We start from the raw sequence: 16,537 nt of genomic DNA, 5'->3' as shown, positions 1-16,537 counted from the left end.
TAGTCCTAGGAAGAAACTTACAGTCTCAGACATGCTGATTCTCAAAATGAAGCAGAGTTAAAGCTGAGTAGAAATTTGGCTGTCCCTTAGACACTGCCTTGGGCAACATAGGCAGGGTAGGCGTCCAGCTAAGTCGCTTAGGCATTATATGGATCCAGTTAAATCATGTAGGCGTTGTATTGAGCAACAAAAGTGGGGTAGGGTTTCAGCTAAGCCATGTAAGCACTACCACGGGTGACAAGTCCATAAGCCTGGCCTCAGCATTCCCATCAATATCATAACACAATGTAATTGCACACAGATATATAAAGATATACATTAATACATACATTTGAATTAAAGATAACTATTTAAAGACCTTTGCAAGTGCTTCATACTAGGATAGGTCCTTGAAAATTTTTCTTTAGGCCGGGTGCAGTGGCTCACGTCTGTAATCTCAGCACTTAGGGAGGCCAAGGCGGGCTTATCATGACGTCAGGAGTTTGAGACCAGCCTGACCAACATGGAGAAACCCTTCTCTACCAAAAAATGCAAAAATTATCTGGGCGTGGCATCGGGTGCCTGTAATCCCAGATGCTCAGGAGGCTGAGGCAGGAGAATCCTTTAAACCCAGGAGGCGGAGGTTTCAGTGAGCCAAGATCATGCCACTGCACTCCAGCCTGGGTGACAGAGTGAGACTCTGTCTCAAAAAAAAAAAAAAAGAGAGAGAGAGAAAATATTTATTTAAGCTTAAGCTTTCCATGTATCAATGTCTTTATTGGATCATGATACTTAATATGTACAGAACTTGAAAAATACCACAAACTAATATGCTGAAAATGCCTGGAAGAATTGCTGACATACACATTTTTTCCCTTCTTTCCTTCTTTTCCCTTGGTTTCATTTTTTTGTCTTGTTCTCTTACTGCACATAATTTTTTTAAAAAAACATGGTTAATATGGATATTTGCCTGGTATCATCCATATTGTTTTCTGAGATTTTTCATAGAATTGGTTTCTCTTCCTGCTATTTGGCATTTGTCGCTGTTATTTCAATGTCCTATAAAAGTCTGTACAAAAATAACCTTTAAAAAATCCTTTCTTTAAAAAAAAAATGGGTAAGCTAATTAGCCTGCTACGTTGATTGTTTAAAAACGAAAATGTATACAATGTTATTATAAGGCAATCTCAAAAAGTATCTTGCCTATGACTGAAGTTCTAGAACATGGTAATGCTGTCATCAGTACGCACAGTGACATGGCATATGCAAATGGCAGATGTAATACAATCAGATTTTGTGAAGAAAATAAATACTTCTTATGGACTGGGCACAGTGGCTCATGCCTGTAATCCCAGCACTTTGGGAAACAGGAGGATCACTTGAGACCAGCACAAGGCCAGCTTGCATGACATAGTGAGACCCACTCGCTACAGAAAAAAAAAAAAAAAAAATTACCTCGGTATGGTGGTGCATACCTATATTTTCAGCTACTTGGGAGGCTGAGGTGGGAGAATCACTTGAGCACTGGAGTTAGAGGCTGTAGAAAGCCATGATCACAACACACCACTTTATCCCAGGTGACAGACTGAGACCCAGTCTCAATTAATTAATTAATTAATTAATTAATTAAATATATATCTATATATGTATACATATACACACACATACATATTTTCTTATTATACATAACTTCATAATTTCATGTGCTACAATGTGATTCATAAAATTCAATTAACAAATTATTTATTGAGTATCTACCTACCATGTACAAATCACTGTTCTAGGTCCTGGGAATTCAAGTCCACCTATTTTATTTGATATATCAATTCAATTTCTATAACTGTAATAGAGACTCTGAAGAATGAAAATAATTTTAATAAACATTTTCTGCACTTGCAAGTAAAGCAGATTATATTTCTTTAGAAGCTATAAATATATATTGAGCAAAATCGGTTAAAAGTGAAATAAATTTAAAATTTAATTTTATTACTAATTTCTCACATTTAATATGCAAAATTACATTGCTTATTGCTGAGAAAAGGAAATAGGCAGTATTTTCAAATCCTATTTACCTATAAAATCTTTATCTCAGAGCAACAATTAATGTCTTTTAAAACTAATGTTCTGGAATAAAAACAGAAAGAGAAAGCATTAGACCAAGAGGAAGAAGATAAAGATGAAGACCTTTATGATGATCCACTTCCACTAAATGAACAGTAAATATATTTTCTCTTCCTTATGATTTTCTTAATAACATTTTCTTTTCTCTACCTTACTTGATTATAAGAATACAATGTATTATGCATATAGCATACAAAATATGTGTTAATTGTTTATGTTAATCAGTAAGGCTTCTGGTCAACAGTATGCTATTAGTAGTAAAGGTTTTGGGGAGTCAAAAGTTATACATGGATTTTCAATTGCATGAGTCAGCACCCCTAACCCTCGCATTGTTCAAGGGTAAACTACAAGTGGAGACTTTTCAGCCACTATGTATCAACTCCTTCCCCACTCTGGCTTCTTGGCTATAAATCATCACTTACCCTTGTTGTATTTGAAGTTGAGCCTGTGTGTGTGAGTGTGTATATATATATATATATATGCACATTGCTATGCACATTGCTATAGCAAAGATTTTGTACCCTTTGTTTGTTGTTTTATATATTAAATAAAGTCTGACAATTTTTTTTATTATTTTCTAATTGGCTCATTGATCTCTCATTACATTTTTCAATGTAAATGTAGAATGGGGCAGTTTTTTTTTTTTTAAGCAAATTTCAAGTTTGTATCCTGTTTAGGCTAAAGCGTGACAAAAGCAGCTATTAAAGCTCACCTTAACCTTCTGAGTTCTCTTTTTTCTCTTTGATTTTGGCCTTGTAACTCTTTATTAAGTTATCAGAATTTTGATGTTTATATGAAGTTTTGTTTCTTGTGGTTTTTGTTTTAATATTTAAACTGGCATTCTATTTGTTTTTAACGGAATGATTGGTTTGAATAGATGAGCTTGCCCTAATGACACTTCAGAATCCATTATGTATATTGAATAACAAAATAACAACTTTTAATGATATCAGCAGAAATGTCTTTATACTGAAGTTATGAATCATAGTGAAAGAATTGGAGCAATGCAAACATGCATAAATAGTAACAATTTTCAACTTAGGTATTTGATTGTATAAGTGTAAAAGAAAATATTATTCTAGCAGAAAGACTGTTTAAGACTATTGCAACTGAGTATTGTAATAAAAGATAAGGCTCGACTCCAAATACAACAAGGGTAAGTGATGATTTATAGCCAAGAAGCCAGATTTGGGAAGGGGTTGGTAGATAGAAAATTAACAAGAAGAAACATCAAGGTATGAGAATTCTTGCCAAAACAACTTGAATAATTTTTGCTTTAGGCAGGTGAGTGTGATCAGATGTCAAGAGTGAGAAATAAGAAATTCAATTAGATTTTGAGAGTGATCAAGGGTAGAAGATTCTTTCTAAACTAACTTAGCAGGCTTCTTGCTAAGACTGGGCTACAGGCCCAGCAGGGATGAGGGCCAAGGTTGAGGCCTAGTCAAAAAGAAGACTCAAAAGAACCTGACTAAGCTTTAGACAGGGATTCTTTTTCATTAATATATTATGGATTTGTTAAACTTTCATTTTCAAATAATTTTATTATGCATGATATTTATTCTTTTATCATGAAATACAACTTGAGCACCTATCATGTTCTAGTTATACTTTTAGGAAATGTGGAATCCAATGGCTGAAAAATGACAGATAATTTTCTTGGTCTAGTAAAGAAAACATTCAATTAACAAAGAAGCAAAAAATTAATAATTTTAAATAATAATCAGCTTATGAAGAAAATGTATTCACGAAAGAAAAAGTTTAGAAAGGGTGGTCTGGGAAGGATTTTTTTTTAATTATACTTCAAGTTTTAGGGTACATGTGCACAATGTGCAGGTTTGTTACATATGTATACATGTGCCATGTTGGTGTGCTGCACCCATTAACTCGTCATTTAACATTAGGTATATCTCCTAGTGCTATCCCTCCCCCCTCCCCCGACCTCACAACAGACCCTGGTGTGTGATGTTCCCCTTCCTGTGTCCATGTGTTCTCATTGTTCAATTCCCATCTATGAGTGAGAACATGCGGTGTTTGGTTTTTTGTCCTTGTGATAGTTTGCTGAGAATGATGGTTTCCAGCTTCATCCAGGTCCCTACAAAGGACATGAACTCATCCGTTTTTATGGCCGCATAGTATTCCATGGTGTATATGTGCCACATTTTCTTAATTCAGTCTATCATTGTTGGACATTTCTAACAAGATAACATTTGAGTCAAAATTTAATGACTGAGAAGTCAGACTTAAAGAATGGGGAGATAGCATCCTGAGTAGAGGTAGCCTGCAGAAACCCCCAAAGTAGGAACAAATCTGGGAATACCCGCTAAATGAACTCCCAGATTCTACTCTGCTTACTGCCAGTCTGTTTTTTATGAACAGCCTTACTGCTCTTCCCAAAACATAGATCATACCGTGTCACTTCTCTGCTCATGGCTTTGCGATGACTTCTGGCCTCACTCAGGCTCAAATGCATCATGTGTACTGTGTTCTACATGATCTGTCCATTTCTCCATGCTCTGCTTCTTCATGCCAGCCTTTCGGGTCCCAACTACTTCCATTCTCATCGTTGTTCATTCAGCTGCAGCCATAATGGCCTGTTTGCTGCTATTTGAAAACACCACACATGCTCCATTCAGGACCATTACACTTACTTCTTCCTCCTTCCTCAAATGCTTTCATAAATGCTCACTTAATTTTGGTCCCTGCTCAAATGTCACTTTAGCAAAGAGATTTTTACAAATAATCCTTAATTTAAATAGCATCCTTCCAACTTATTCTCAAGTTGCTTGCCCTGTTTATTCTTCTTCATTGAACTTATAAACTCCCAGTATTATATCTAGTAGTCTCATCTTATCCACACTTTTCCTTTCCATGATTTCAGTTACCCTTGGTCAACTGGGGGTCCAAATATAGGTAAGTACAATATAATAAGATATTCTAAGAGAGAGAGAGGGAGAAAGACCACATTCACATTACTTTTATTATAGTATATTGCTATATTGCTATTAATGTTCTATTTTATTCTTAGTGGCTGTTTATCTCTTTGGTATAGATTGAATATTTGTCCCCACCCAAATCTCATATTGAAATGTAATCCCCAATGCTGGGGGTGGGGCCAGGTGAGAGATGTCTGGGTCATGGGTTTGGATCCCTCATAGTTAGGTGCTGTCCTTGCCACAGCAAGTGAGTTTTTGTGAGATCTGGTTGTTTAAAAGTGTATGGCACCTCCCCACCCACTCTCTCTCTTGCTCCTGCTCTGGCTATGTGACATGCCTACTCTTCACTTCATCTTCCACCTTCTGCCATGAGTAACAGCTAACTGAGGCCTCCTCAGATACCGAGCAGATGCTGGCTCCATGCTTGTACAGCCTGCAGAAACATGAGCTAATTTTGTTTATAAATTACCAAGTCTCAGATGTTTCTTTACAGCAATGCAAGAACGGCCTAACTCTTACTGTGCCTAACTTATAAATTGAACTTTATTATAGGTGTGTATGTATAGGAAAATACATAACATATATAGGTTTCAGTACTGTCTGCAGTTTCCAACATCTACCGAGGAATTTGGAACAGATGCCCTTTGGATAGGGGTCTACTGTATACTTATTTGTTATTTATTTTCACTTACTTTGCTGCCTCCAAGAGTGTAAGCTCCAAGAAATCAGGGATTTCCTAGTTTTATTTAAAAATGGTATCCTCAGCACCCAAAAGAGCTTATAAAAGACAGTGGGTATTGAAAATTTGTTTCTTGACTGAATTATCATTCTGAGCTACGTACTATTGTAATATTCATTAGACTGATGAGAAAATTATGATTCACAGAATTTATGTCTTAGCAAAAGCTGCTTAGCTGGTAAGATGTAAACCTGCTTATGTTATTTTAAAAATGATTTTTCATTTCTTGGTAAAACACATTTGAGAATTATGGATAACAGTGTAACATTTATTTTTTAAATAAAAATTGTAATAATCACCATGTCTTCAAAATAAAAAAATATACTTTTTAAAAAGAAATCCTATAATGGATAAAGAATAAACATCTCTTAGTTAAATATAATTGTAGAAAATGTTAGAAAATTTGAGAGACAAAATTTCCAATGTGCATATCATGTTTCTTAGGTAATGGTTGGCTTGCAAGATGATTCTCCAGGAAAATGTTTTATAATTCAAAGCCCATTCTCCTTGGTGGAAAAACTCAGACACAAGAATTCAGAATTATTGCAAATGCTGCAGTATCAAATGCTAACAATTACAATAAAAGAGGTTTAGTTTGTTTGTAATGGTTTTAAAAGATGAGCTATTATATATTGCTTCTCCTTTATCTGACTTTCACCAAAAAGAAAAAAAGTTTGTCCCATAGACTGTGTAATCCATATATACAAATCTGGAAATAGGTGGTCCAATTCAAACCAGTGACTGTCAGATAAAAGGTATAGATTTCATTCCTCATCCTCTGATCTAAGGATTTCCACATTTTGATCTTATAAAAACTTTCATGTGTTTTGGAAGTTGCATATTTGCTAATGGTAGAGGTCAGGACTGAAAGCATTTAGAAATAAACCATCTTAATTGAAAGTAAGACAAATGTAGATGCATTATAAAATAATTATTTTTAAAGCTTTCAGATAAATATGATAAATTAGAGATAAAAAAGCAGGTAGAATGATTACTTGATGAATTGGAGTATTGTGTTTTGAAAGGAAGGCAAATACTTAGCAACAAGGACAATTGTGAGACTATATAATTAAGCCTTTTCATGAAAGAAAAAAATTCCTCTTCTTACCCATAGTTTGAGGCTGTCTTTAGCATAAAAGATAAGGTTGCAATTAGAGGGATGCACAGCACAAGTACCAAATTATGTTTATTAGAGGATAAAAGATTCACATGTAAGTATATTTTGTGTTGTTAAAATGAAAATTACATGAACTGGCTTTGATAGAACATAATAGAACGTTTTTGCTATGATGATATATTTTCTTTTTAAATGGCCTTAACTGAAAAAGCTGTAGAAGTGACTTATATTTAGCAATTCCTTTAGCCACTGTCAGTTAGGATCTTAAGGAACTATGTGAACTTAAAATACAAATGATATGACTTTTAGAAAATGTTATAGCAGAAGATATTTAAATAAAATGTAAAATAGGATTTAAAGTCAGGAATATGTATGCCAGCGAAATGAACAATTAACTTTGTTACATAAATCATAAATCTTATAATGCACTTCTTATATTTATTATAACAAATTATGAAATAAGCTATTGTATTATATTGTCTGATTAAATTTTGGAGGTAAAGTACTTTCTTTTGCATTCCTCCTGCTTCTTTTGGAAGACAGCAAGAATAGTTCATTTTTAAAAGTGCATTAAATGTTTATGTCAACTGACCTATCATTTAGTGTAATAAAGAAAGAAATTTATCAGGCTTAACTTTGAAATATTTGTATGTAAATTTTCCACAGCAAATATGCAGAGCCAGGCTGACTTCGGGCACTCAACATACCTTTGTGCTACTTTCCCTAGTTGTGTATGCCTAGATAATTCAATTTAATGTTATTAATAAATTGAATAAAAAGAGAATCAGAAGGATAAATATTTGTGCATATACACTCACATGGAAACAAAAACATACACATGTACTCAGGTGCGTGCACACACACCCGCATGGTGAAGAAGTAAAGTAACATTCACTTTGTTCTGTGAATTCATAGGTACTTCTATTCAATTTTTAAACTCAAGCCTTGCCAATATATGGCAGGGTATAGAAATATGTGAGGAACTCGAAGCAGGATGTACAATGATGGGACAATAAATTATTTTTAAAAAATTACTAATATGGAGGAATCAAGTGAGAGTTCGATTTCTAAAAAAAAAGACAAGAGCTGTTCTCATTAAGGCTCGGAAACAACTGAAATAATAGGAAAAGATGAATACTCCTTACAATTGGCTAGAGAAGTAATCAATTTGTAGAAGAATGATAGCATGAAAAAAATCTGTGAATAGAGCCTGGATGAGTTGGAGGAAAATTTGATAAAATTCTAGCGTTCATTCTGTAGCAAAATACAGCAAGTAAAATAGAAAGGTGAAATTATTGTAAAACAGTATGGGAATATTTAGTGTAACTCAAATTTTGTTTTGTTTTTTGTAAAAATTTTGTCATGCTACTATAAAAAAATACCCAAAACTGAGAGGCTTAATATAACATAAATTTATTGTCTCTCAGTTCTATGAAGCTAAAGTCTGAAATCTAGGTGTTGGCAGGGCCATGCTCCTTCTGAAGCCTATAGAGAAGATCCTCCTTTGCCTCTTCCGAGCTACTGGTGGTGGCCATGGATCCTTAGTGTTTCTCAGCTTATAGCAGCATAACTCCCATCTCTGCCTCCATCTGCACATGACATTCTCCCTGCATCCCTTATCATCTTCCTCCTGCGTATGTCTGTGTCTATGTCCAAATTTTCGATTTTTAAAAGGAAACCATCATTATTGGGTTAGGGCCTACTCTAAAGACCTCATTTTAAATTGATTACACCTTTAAAAACAGTATTTCCATAAAAGGTCACATTCTAAGGTATTGAGGGTTAGGACTTCAGTTCATCTTTGGGGTAGAGGGAGATATGACCTATCCCATAACAATGTTACTTCCAGTACATTGCATAAGAAACACATACACTGGACCAGGTTCTAAGATCTGAGGAGGGAATATACATGAAGATAAAGAACTGAGCTTCAATACAAACCTATCCTACCCCTAATTCAGACTGCATTGCATCCTCTGGCACATCACCTAGTCTTTCAATGTCTCTTCATCTGTAAATTGTAGTACTCCCTGAAAAGTTGTAAGGATTAACAGCAAGACCTTGGAAGTCCAGTCTTAAAAATATCCTGTTGATGAATATCACAAGAGTAGTCTTTGCTCAGTTTATGTAGCAAAGTCAGCTGGCTGATATATGAATGAAACCTAAGACAGGTTTTCTAATCAAGGGAACAAAGTAACCCCCTGTCTTGCTCAGGAAAAAATCCCTCCAGATGAACATAAGCAAGATACTTTATCTCCTCATCTTAAAATCTGGTTCTGGTATTTCAGCAATTGTGTAGAACTCTCTAAATTAAAACTAACTCATACAAATTAAAACATGTGTAAATCCTTCAAAAAGATGCTAAACAAGCTTATCCATTTTTTAAGATTCATAGAAGAACAACTGCTGTCAACTTTTCTAAAAAACTTAAAAGCAAAGATTGTTAGTGCATGAATTATTTTATGTTATTTCTAATAAGATAATGTCACTGTCTCCTATAATTATGTCCATTATTTTGTATAAAAAAACTCAACGTTACTTTTATTTTCAATTCTGTGTCTATAATACTAGATTAAAATTGAGATACTGAATTACGCGTAAAAGAGTAAAGTATTCCTTATCAAATATTTTCTTTTTTTTCATTATATTTTAAGTTCTGGGATACATGTGCAGAACGTGCGGGTTTGTTACATAGGTATACATGTGCCATGGTGGTTTACTGCACCCATCAACCTATAATCTATATTTGATATTTCTCCTAGAGCTATTCCTCCCATTGCCCCCCCACCTCACAACAGGCCCCAGTGTGTGATAGTCCCCTCCCTTTGTCCATGTGTTCTCATCGTTCAACCCAACTTATGAGTGCGAACACTCGATGTTTGGTTTTCAGTTCCAGTATAGTTTGCTGAGAATGATGGATTCCAGCTTCATCCATATCCCTACAAAGGATGTGAACTCATTCTTTTATATGGCTGCATAGTATTCCATGGTGTGTATGTGGCACATTTTCTTTATCCAGTTTATCACTGATGAGCATTTGGGTTGGTTCCAAGTGCTTACTATTGGAAATAGTGCTGCAATAAACATACATGTGCATGAGTCTTTATAGTAGAATGATTTATAATCCTTTGGGTACATAGACATTAATGGGATTGCTGGGTCAAACGGTATTTCTGGTTCTAGATCCTTGAGGAATCGCCACACTGTCTTCCACAATGGTTGAACTAATTTACGCTCCCACTAACAGTGTAAATGCATTCCCATTTCTCCACATTTTCTCCAGCATCTGTTGTTTCCTGTCTTTTTAATGATTGCCATTCTAACTGGCAGGAGATGGCATCTCATTTTGGTGTTGATTTGCATTTCTCTAATGACCAGTACTGATGAACTTTTTTTTTATATGTTTCTTGGATGCATAAACGTCTCCTTTTGAGAAGTTTCTGTTCATATCCTTCACCCACTTTTTGATGGGGTTGTTTTTTCTTCCTATAAACTTCTTTAAGTTTCTTGTAGATTCTGGATATTAGCCCTTTGTCAGATGGATAGATTGCAAAAATTTTGTCTCATTCTATGGGTTTCCTGTTCACTCTGATGACAGTTTCTTTTGCTGTGCAGAAGCTCTTTAGTTTACTTAGATCCCATTTGTCAATTTTGACTTTTGTTGCCATTGCTTTTGGTGTTTTAGTCTTGAAGTCCTTGCCCATGCCTATGTCCTGAATGATATTGCCTAGGTTTGCTTCTAGGGTTTTCATGGTTTTACGCCTTACATTAAAGTCTTTAATACATCTTGAGTTAATTTTTGTATAAAATGTAAGGAAGTTGTCCAGTTTCAGTTTTCTGTATATGGCTAGCCAGTTTTCCCAACACCATTTATTAAATAGGGAATCCTTTTCCCATTACTTGTTTTTGTCAGGTGTGTCGAAGATCAGAGGGTTGTAGATGTGCGGTGTTATTTCTGAGGCCTTGGTTCTGTTCCATTGGTCTATATATCTGTATTGGTACCAGTAACACGCTGTTTTGGTTACTGTAGCCTTGTAATATAGTTTGAAGTCAGGTGATCCTTCCAGCTTTGTTCTTTTTGCTTAGGATTGTCTTAGCTATATGGGCTCATTTTGGTTCCATATCAAATTTAAAGTAGTTTTTTTTTTTTTATAATTCTGTGAAGAAAGTCTTTGGTAGCTTGATGGAAATAGCATTGAATATATAAATTACTTTGGGCAGTATGGCCATTTTCATGATATTGGTTCTGCCAATCCATGAGCATGGGATGTTTTTCCATTTGTTTGTGTCCTCTCTTATTTCCTTGAGCAGTGTTTTGTATTTCTCCTTGAAGAAGTCCTTCACATCTCTTGTAAGTTGTATCCCTAGGTATTTTATTCTCTTTGTAGCAATTCTGAACAAGAGATCACTCATGATTTGGCTCTCTGTTTGTCTATTATTGTGTATAGGAATGCTTATTATTTTTGCACATTGATTTTGTATCCTGAGACTTTGCTGAAGGTGCTTATAAGCTTAAGGAGCTTTTGGGCTGAGATGATGGGGTTTTCTAAATATACAATTATGTCATCTGCAAACAGAGACAACTTTCCTTCCTCTCTTCTTATTTGAATACCCTTTCTTTCTTTCTCTTGCCTAGTTTCCCTGGCCAGAACTTCCAATACTATATTGAATACGAGAGGTGAGACAGGGCATCCTTGTCTTATGCTGGTTTTCAAAGGGAATTCTTCCAACTTTTTCCCATTCAGTATGATATTTGCTGTGGGTTTCTCATAAATAGCTCTTATTACTTTGAGATAAGTTCCATCAATCCCTCATTTATTGAGTGTTTTTTTAGCATGAAGGGGGCTGAATTTTATTGAAGGCCTTTTATACATCTGTTGAGCTAATTATATGGCTTTTGTCATTGGTTCTGTTTATGTGATGGATTACATCTATTGATTTGCTTATGTTGAACCAACCTTGCATCCCAGGGATCAAGCCTACTTGATTGTGGTGGATAAGCCTTTTGATGTGCTGCTGGATTCAGTTTGCCAGTATTTGATTGAGGATTTTTGCATCAATGTTCATCAGGGATATTGGTCTGAAATTTTCTTTTTTTGTTGTGTCTCTGCCAGGTTTTGCTATCAGGATGATGCTGGCCTCATAAAATGAGTTAGGGAGGAGTCCCTCTTTTTCTATTGTTTGGAATTGTTTCAGAAGGAATGGTACCAGTTCCTCTTTGTACCTCTGTTGGAATTCAGCTGTGAATCTGTCTGGTCCTGGGCATTTTTTGGTAGGTAGGCTTTTAATTACTGCCTCAATTTCAGAACTTATTATTGGTCTATTCAGGGATTCGACTTCTTCCTGGTTTAGTCTTTGGAGGGTGTATGTGTCCAGGAATTTATTCATTTCTTCTATATTTTCTAGTTTATTTGCATAGAGGTGTTTATAGTATTCTCTGAGAGTAGTTTGTATTTCTGTGGGAACAGTGGTGATATTTCCTTTATCATTTTTTATTGTGTCTATTTGATTTTTCTCTCTTTTCTTCCTTATTAGTCTTGCTAGCTGTCTATCTATTTTGATAATCTTTTTAAAAAACCATCTCCTGGATTCATTGATTCTTTTTGAAGGGTTTTTCATGTCTCTGTCTCCTTCAGTTCTGCTCTGACCTTAATTATTTCTTGTCTTCTGCTAGCTTTTGAATTTGTTTGCTCTTGCTTCTCTAGTTCTTTTCATTGTGATGTGATTGTGTTGATTTTAGATCTTTTCCACTTTCTCATGTGGGTATTTAGTGCTATAAATTTCCCTTTAACACTGCTTTAGCTGTCTCCCATAGATTCTGGTACATTGTGTCTTTGTTCTTATCGGTATCAAAGAACTTAGTTATTTCTGCCTTCATTTTGTTATTTGCCCAGGAGTCATTTAGGAGCAGGTTGTTCAGTTTCCATGTAGTTGTGTAGTTTTGAGTGAATTCCTTAATCCTGAGTTTTAATTTGATTGCACTGTGGTCTAAGAGACTGTTCGTTATGATTTCCATTCTTTTGCATTTGCTGAGGAGTGTTTTACTTCCAATTATGTGGTCAATTTTAGAATAAGTTAGATGTGGTGCTGAGAAGTATGTCTATTCTGTTGATTTGGGGTGGAGAGTTCTGTAGATGTCTGTTAGGTCTGCTTGGTCCAGAACTGAGTTCAAGTCCTGAATATCCTTGTTAATTTTCTATCTTGTTGATCTGTCTAACGTTGACAGTGGGGTGTTAAATTCTCCCACTATTATTGTGTGGGAGTCTAAGTTTATTTGTAGGTCTCTAAGAACTTGCTTTATGAATCTGGGTGCTCCTCTATTGGATGCATATATATTTAGGATAGTTAGGTCTTCTTGTTGCATTGATCCCTTTACCATTATATAATGCCCTTCTTTGTCTTTTTTGAGTCTGTTTTATCAGATACTAGGATTGCAATTCTTTTTTTTTTCTTTCCATTTGCTTGGTAAATATTCCTCCATTCCTTTATTTTGAGCTATGTGTGCCTTTGCACGTGAGATGGGTCTCGTGAATACAACACACTGATGGGTTTTGACTCTTTATCCAATTTGCCAATCTGTGTCTTTTAGTTAGGGCACTTAGCCCATTTACATTTAATGTTAATATTGTTATGTGTGAATTTTATCCTGTCATTATGATGCCAGCTGGTTATTTTGCACAATTAGTTGATGCAGTTTCTTCATAGTGTCGATGGTCTTTACGTGTTCGGATGTTTTTTGCAGTGGCTGGTATAGTTTCTTCCTTTCCATCTTTATTGCTTCCTTCAGGAGTGCTTGTAAGGCAGGCCTGGTGGTGACAAAATCCCTCAACATTTGCCTGTCTGTAAAGGATTTTATTTCTCCTTCACATATGAAGCTTAGTTTGGCTAAATATGAAATTCTGGGTTGAAAATTATTTTCTTTAAGAATGTTGAATATTGGCCCCCACTCTCTACTGACTTGTAGGGTTTCTGCAGAGAGATCTGCTGTTATTCTGATGGCCTTCCATTTGTTGGTAACCTGACCTTTCTCTCTTGTTGCCCTTTAAATTATTTTCTTCATTTAAACCTTGGTGAATATGAGGATTATGTGTCCTGGGGCTGATCTTCTCAAGGAGTACCTTAGTGGTGTTCTCTGTACTACCTGAATTTTAATGTTGCCCTGTCTTGCTAGGTTGGGGATGTTCTCCTGGATAATATCCTAGAGTGTGTTCTCCAACTTTGTTCCAATCTTCCCGTCACTTTCAGGTACACCAATCAATCATAGATTTGGTCTTTTCACATAGTCCCATATTTTTTGGAGGCTTTGTTTATTCCTTTTTTTCCCCTCTAATCTTGTCTTCACAGTTTATTCAATAAGTTGATCTTCAATCTCTGATATCCTTTCTTCTGCTTGATCGATTCAGCTATTGATGCTTGCATATGTTTCATGAAGTTCTTGTGCTGTGTTTTTCAGATCCATCAGGTCATTCATGTTTTTGTCTAAACTGGTTATTCTAGTTAGCAGTTCCTATAACCTTTTATCAAGGTTCTTAGCTTCCTTGCATTGGGTTAGAACATACTCCTTAACTTGGAGGAGTTTGTTATTACTCACCTTCTGAAGCCTACTTCTGTCAATTCATAAAATTCATTCTCTGTTCAGTTTTGTTCCCTTGCTGGCAAGGAGTTGTGATCCTCTGGAGAAGAAGAGGCATTCTGTTTTTTGGAATTTCTGGCATTTTTGCATTGTTTTGTTCTCATCTTCGTAGATTTATCTGTCTTTGATCTTTGATTCTGATGACCTTCGGATGGGGTTTTTGCATGGGCATCCTTTTTGTTGATGTTGAGATTATTGCTTTCTGTTTGTTAGCTCTCCTTCTAACAGTCAAGCCCCTCTTTGCAGGTCTGCTGGAGTTTGTTTGAGGTATACTCCATACCCTGTTTTCCTGAGTATCACCAGTGGAGGCTGCAGAATAGCAAAGATTGCTGCCTGCTCTTTCATCTGGAAGCTTTGTCCCAGAGGGGCACCTGCCAGAGGCCAGTCGGATCTCTTTTGTATGAGTTGTCTGTCAACCGTTCTGGGAGGTGTCTCCCAGTCAGAAGGCATGGGGTTCAGGGACCCACTTCAGGAGGCAGTCTCTCCCTTAGCAAAGCTCGAGTACCGTGCTGGGAGATCTGCTGCTTTCTTCAGAGCCATCAGGCAGGAACATTTAAGCCTGCTGAAGCTTTGTCAACAGCCACCTTTTCCCCCAGGTGCTCTGTCCCAGGGAGATGGGAGTTTTATCTATAAGCCCCTGACTGAGGCTGCTGCCTTTTTTTCAGAGATGCCGTGACCAGAGAGGAGGAATCTGGAGAGGCAGTGTGGCTACAGTGGCTTTGCAGTGCCATTGTGGGTTCCACATAGTTCAAACTTCCCAGCAGGTTTGTTTACACTGTGAGAGGAAAACCGCCCACTCTAGCCTCAGTAATGGTTGATGACCCTCCCCCCTCCAATCAGGAGCATCCCAGATTGACTTCAAACCGCTATGCTGGCAGCGAGAATTTCAAGCCAGTGGATCTTTTCTTGCTGGGTTACATAGGGGTGGGATCCACTGAAGAACACCACTTGGCTCCCTGGCTTCAGCCCCCTTTCCAGGAGAGTGAACAGTTCTGTCTTGCTGGCATTTCAGGTGCCACAGGGGTAAGAAAAAAAAAAAAAACTTCTGCAGCTAGCTTGGTGTCTGCCCAAATGGCTGCCCAGTTTTCCTCAAACTGTCTGCCAGCTTGAAACTAAGAGCCCTGGTGGTGTGGGCACCCGGAAGAATCTCCTGGTCTGTGGGTTGCAAAAACCATGGGAGAAGTATAGTATCTGGGCTGGATAGCACCATCCCTCACAGCACAGTCCCTGATGGCTTCCCTAGGCTAGGGCAGGGAGTTCCCAGACCCCTTGTGCTTCCTGGGTGAAGCAATGCCTCACTCTGCTTCTGCTGGCTCTCCGTGGGCTGCACCCACTGTCTAATCAGTCCCAACGAGATGAGCCAGGTACCTCAGTTGGAAATGCAGAAATCACCTGCCTTCTGCATTGGTCTTGCTGGGAGCTGCAGACAGGAGCTATTCCTATTTGGCCATCTTGCCACTCTCTTCCAAATAATATTCAAGAAAATACTACTTTTATCCTATCTAGAGTGAAGAATATGAAGCAGCTCCAAATCCAAAAATAATGGTATAAATTTTCACAGCATAATGCTTGCAAAGCCACTGGAATTGCTTTTTTGTGTATGTTTGTTTGCTTTTGCTTTACTTTGTTTAAATAAATGTTTTATTTTGAGAATTGCTTTAGATTTACAGAAAAATACCAAAGATGATGCAGAGATCCCAAATATCCTATACCAACTTTCCCATAATGTGAATATTTTATACTAGAACGATACATCCTAATATTTTTATGTTCTAAGAATTCCACCCATGGAATGTGGTATGAATGAAATACTACATTTCATTTAGTTGTTGTATATCCTTTGTCAACATGTTTATCTAGAAAGTTGTAGACTGTGACAGTTTATCAGAATTTCCTTGTTTTGATGACCTTGACAATTTTGAGATACATTTAGGTATTCTATAGAATATTGCCAGTTGGGGTTTATTTACATTTTTCTAATGCTTAGATTGGGTGAATTAGTCAATGGGAGGTAG

This window comes from Pongo pygmaeus, chromosome 3 (assembly GCF_028885625.2).
Source record: "Pongo pygmaeus isolate AG05252 chromosome 3, NHGRI_mPonPyg2-v2.0_pri, whole genome shotgun sequence".
Taxonomy (NCBI): domain Eukaryota; kingdom Metazoa; phylum Chordata; class Mammalia; order Primates; family Hominidae; genus Pongo; species Pongo pygmaeus.
Note: the sequence above shows the minus strand (reverse complement) of the source record.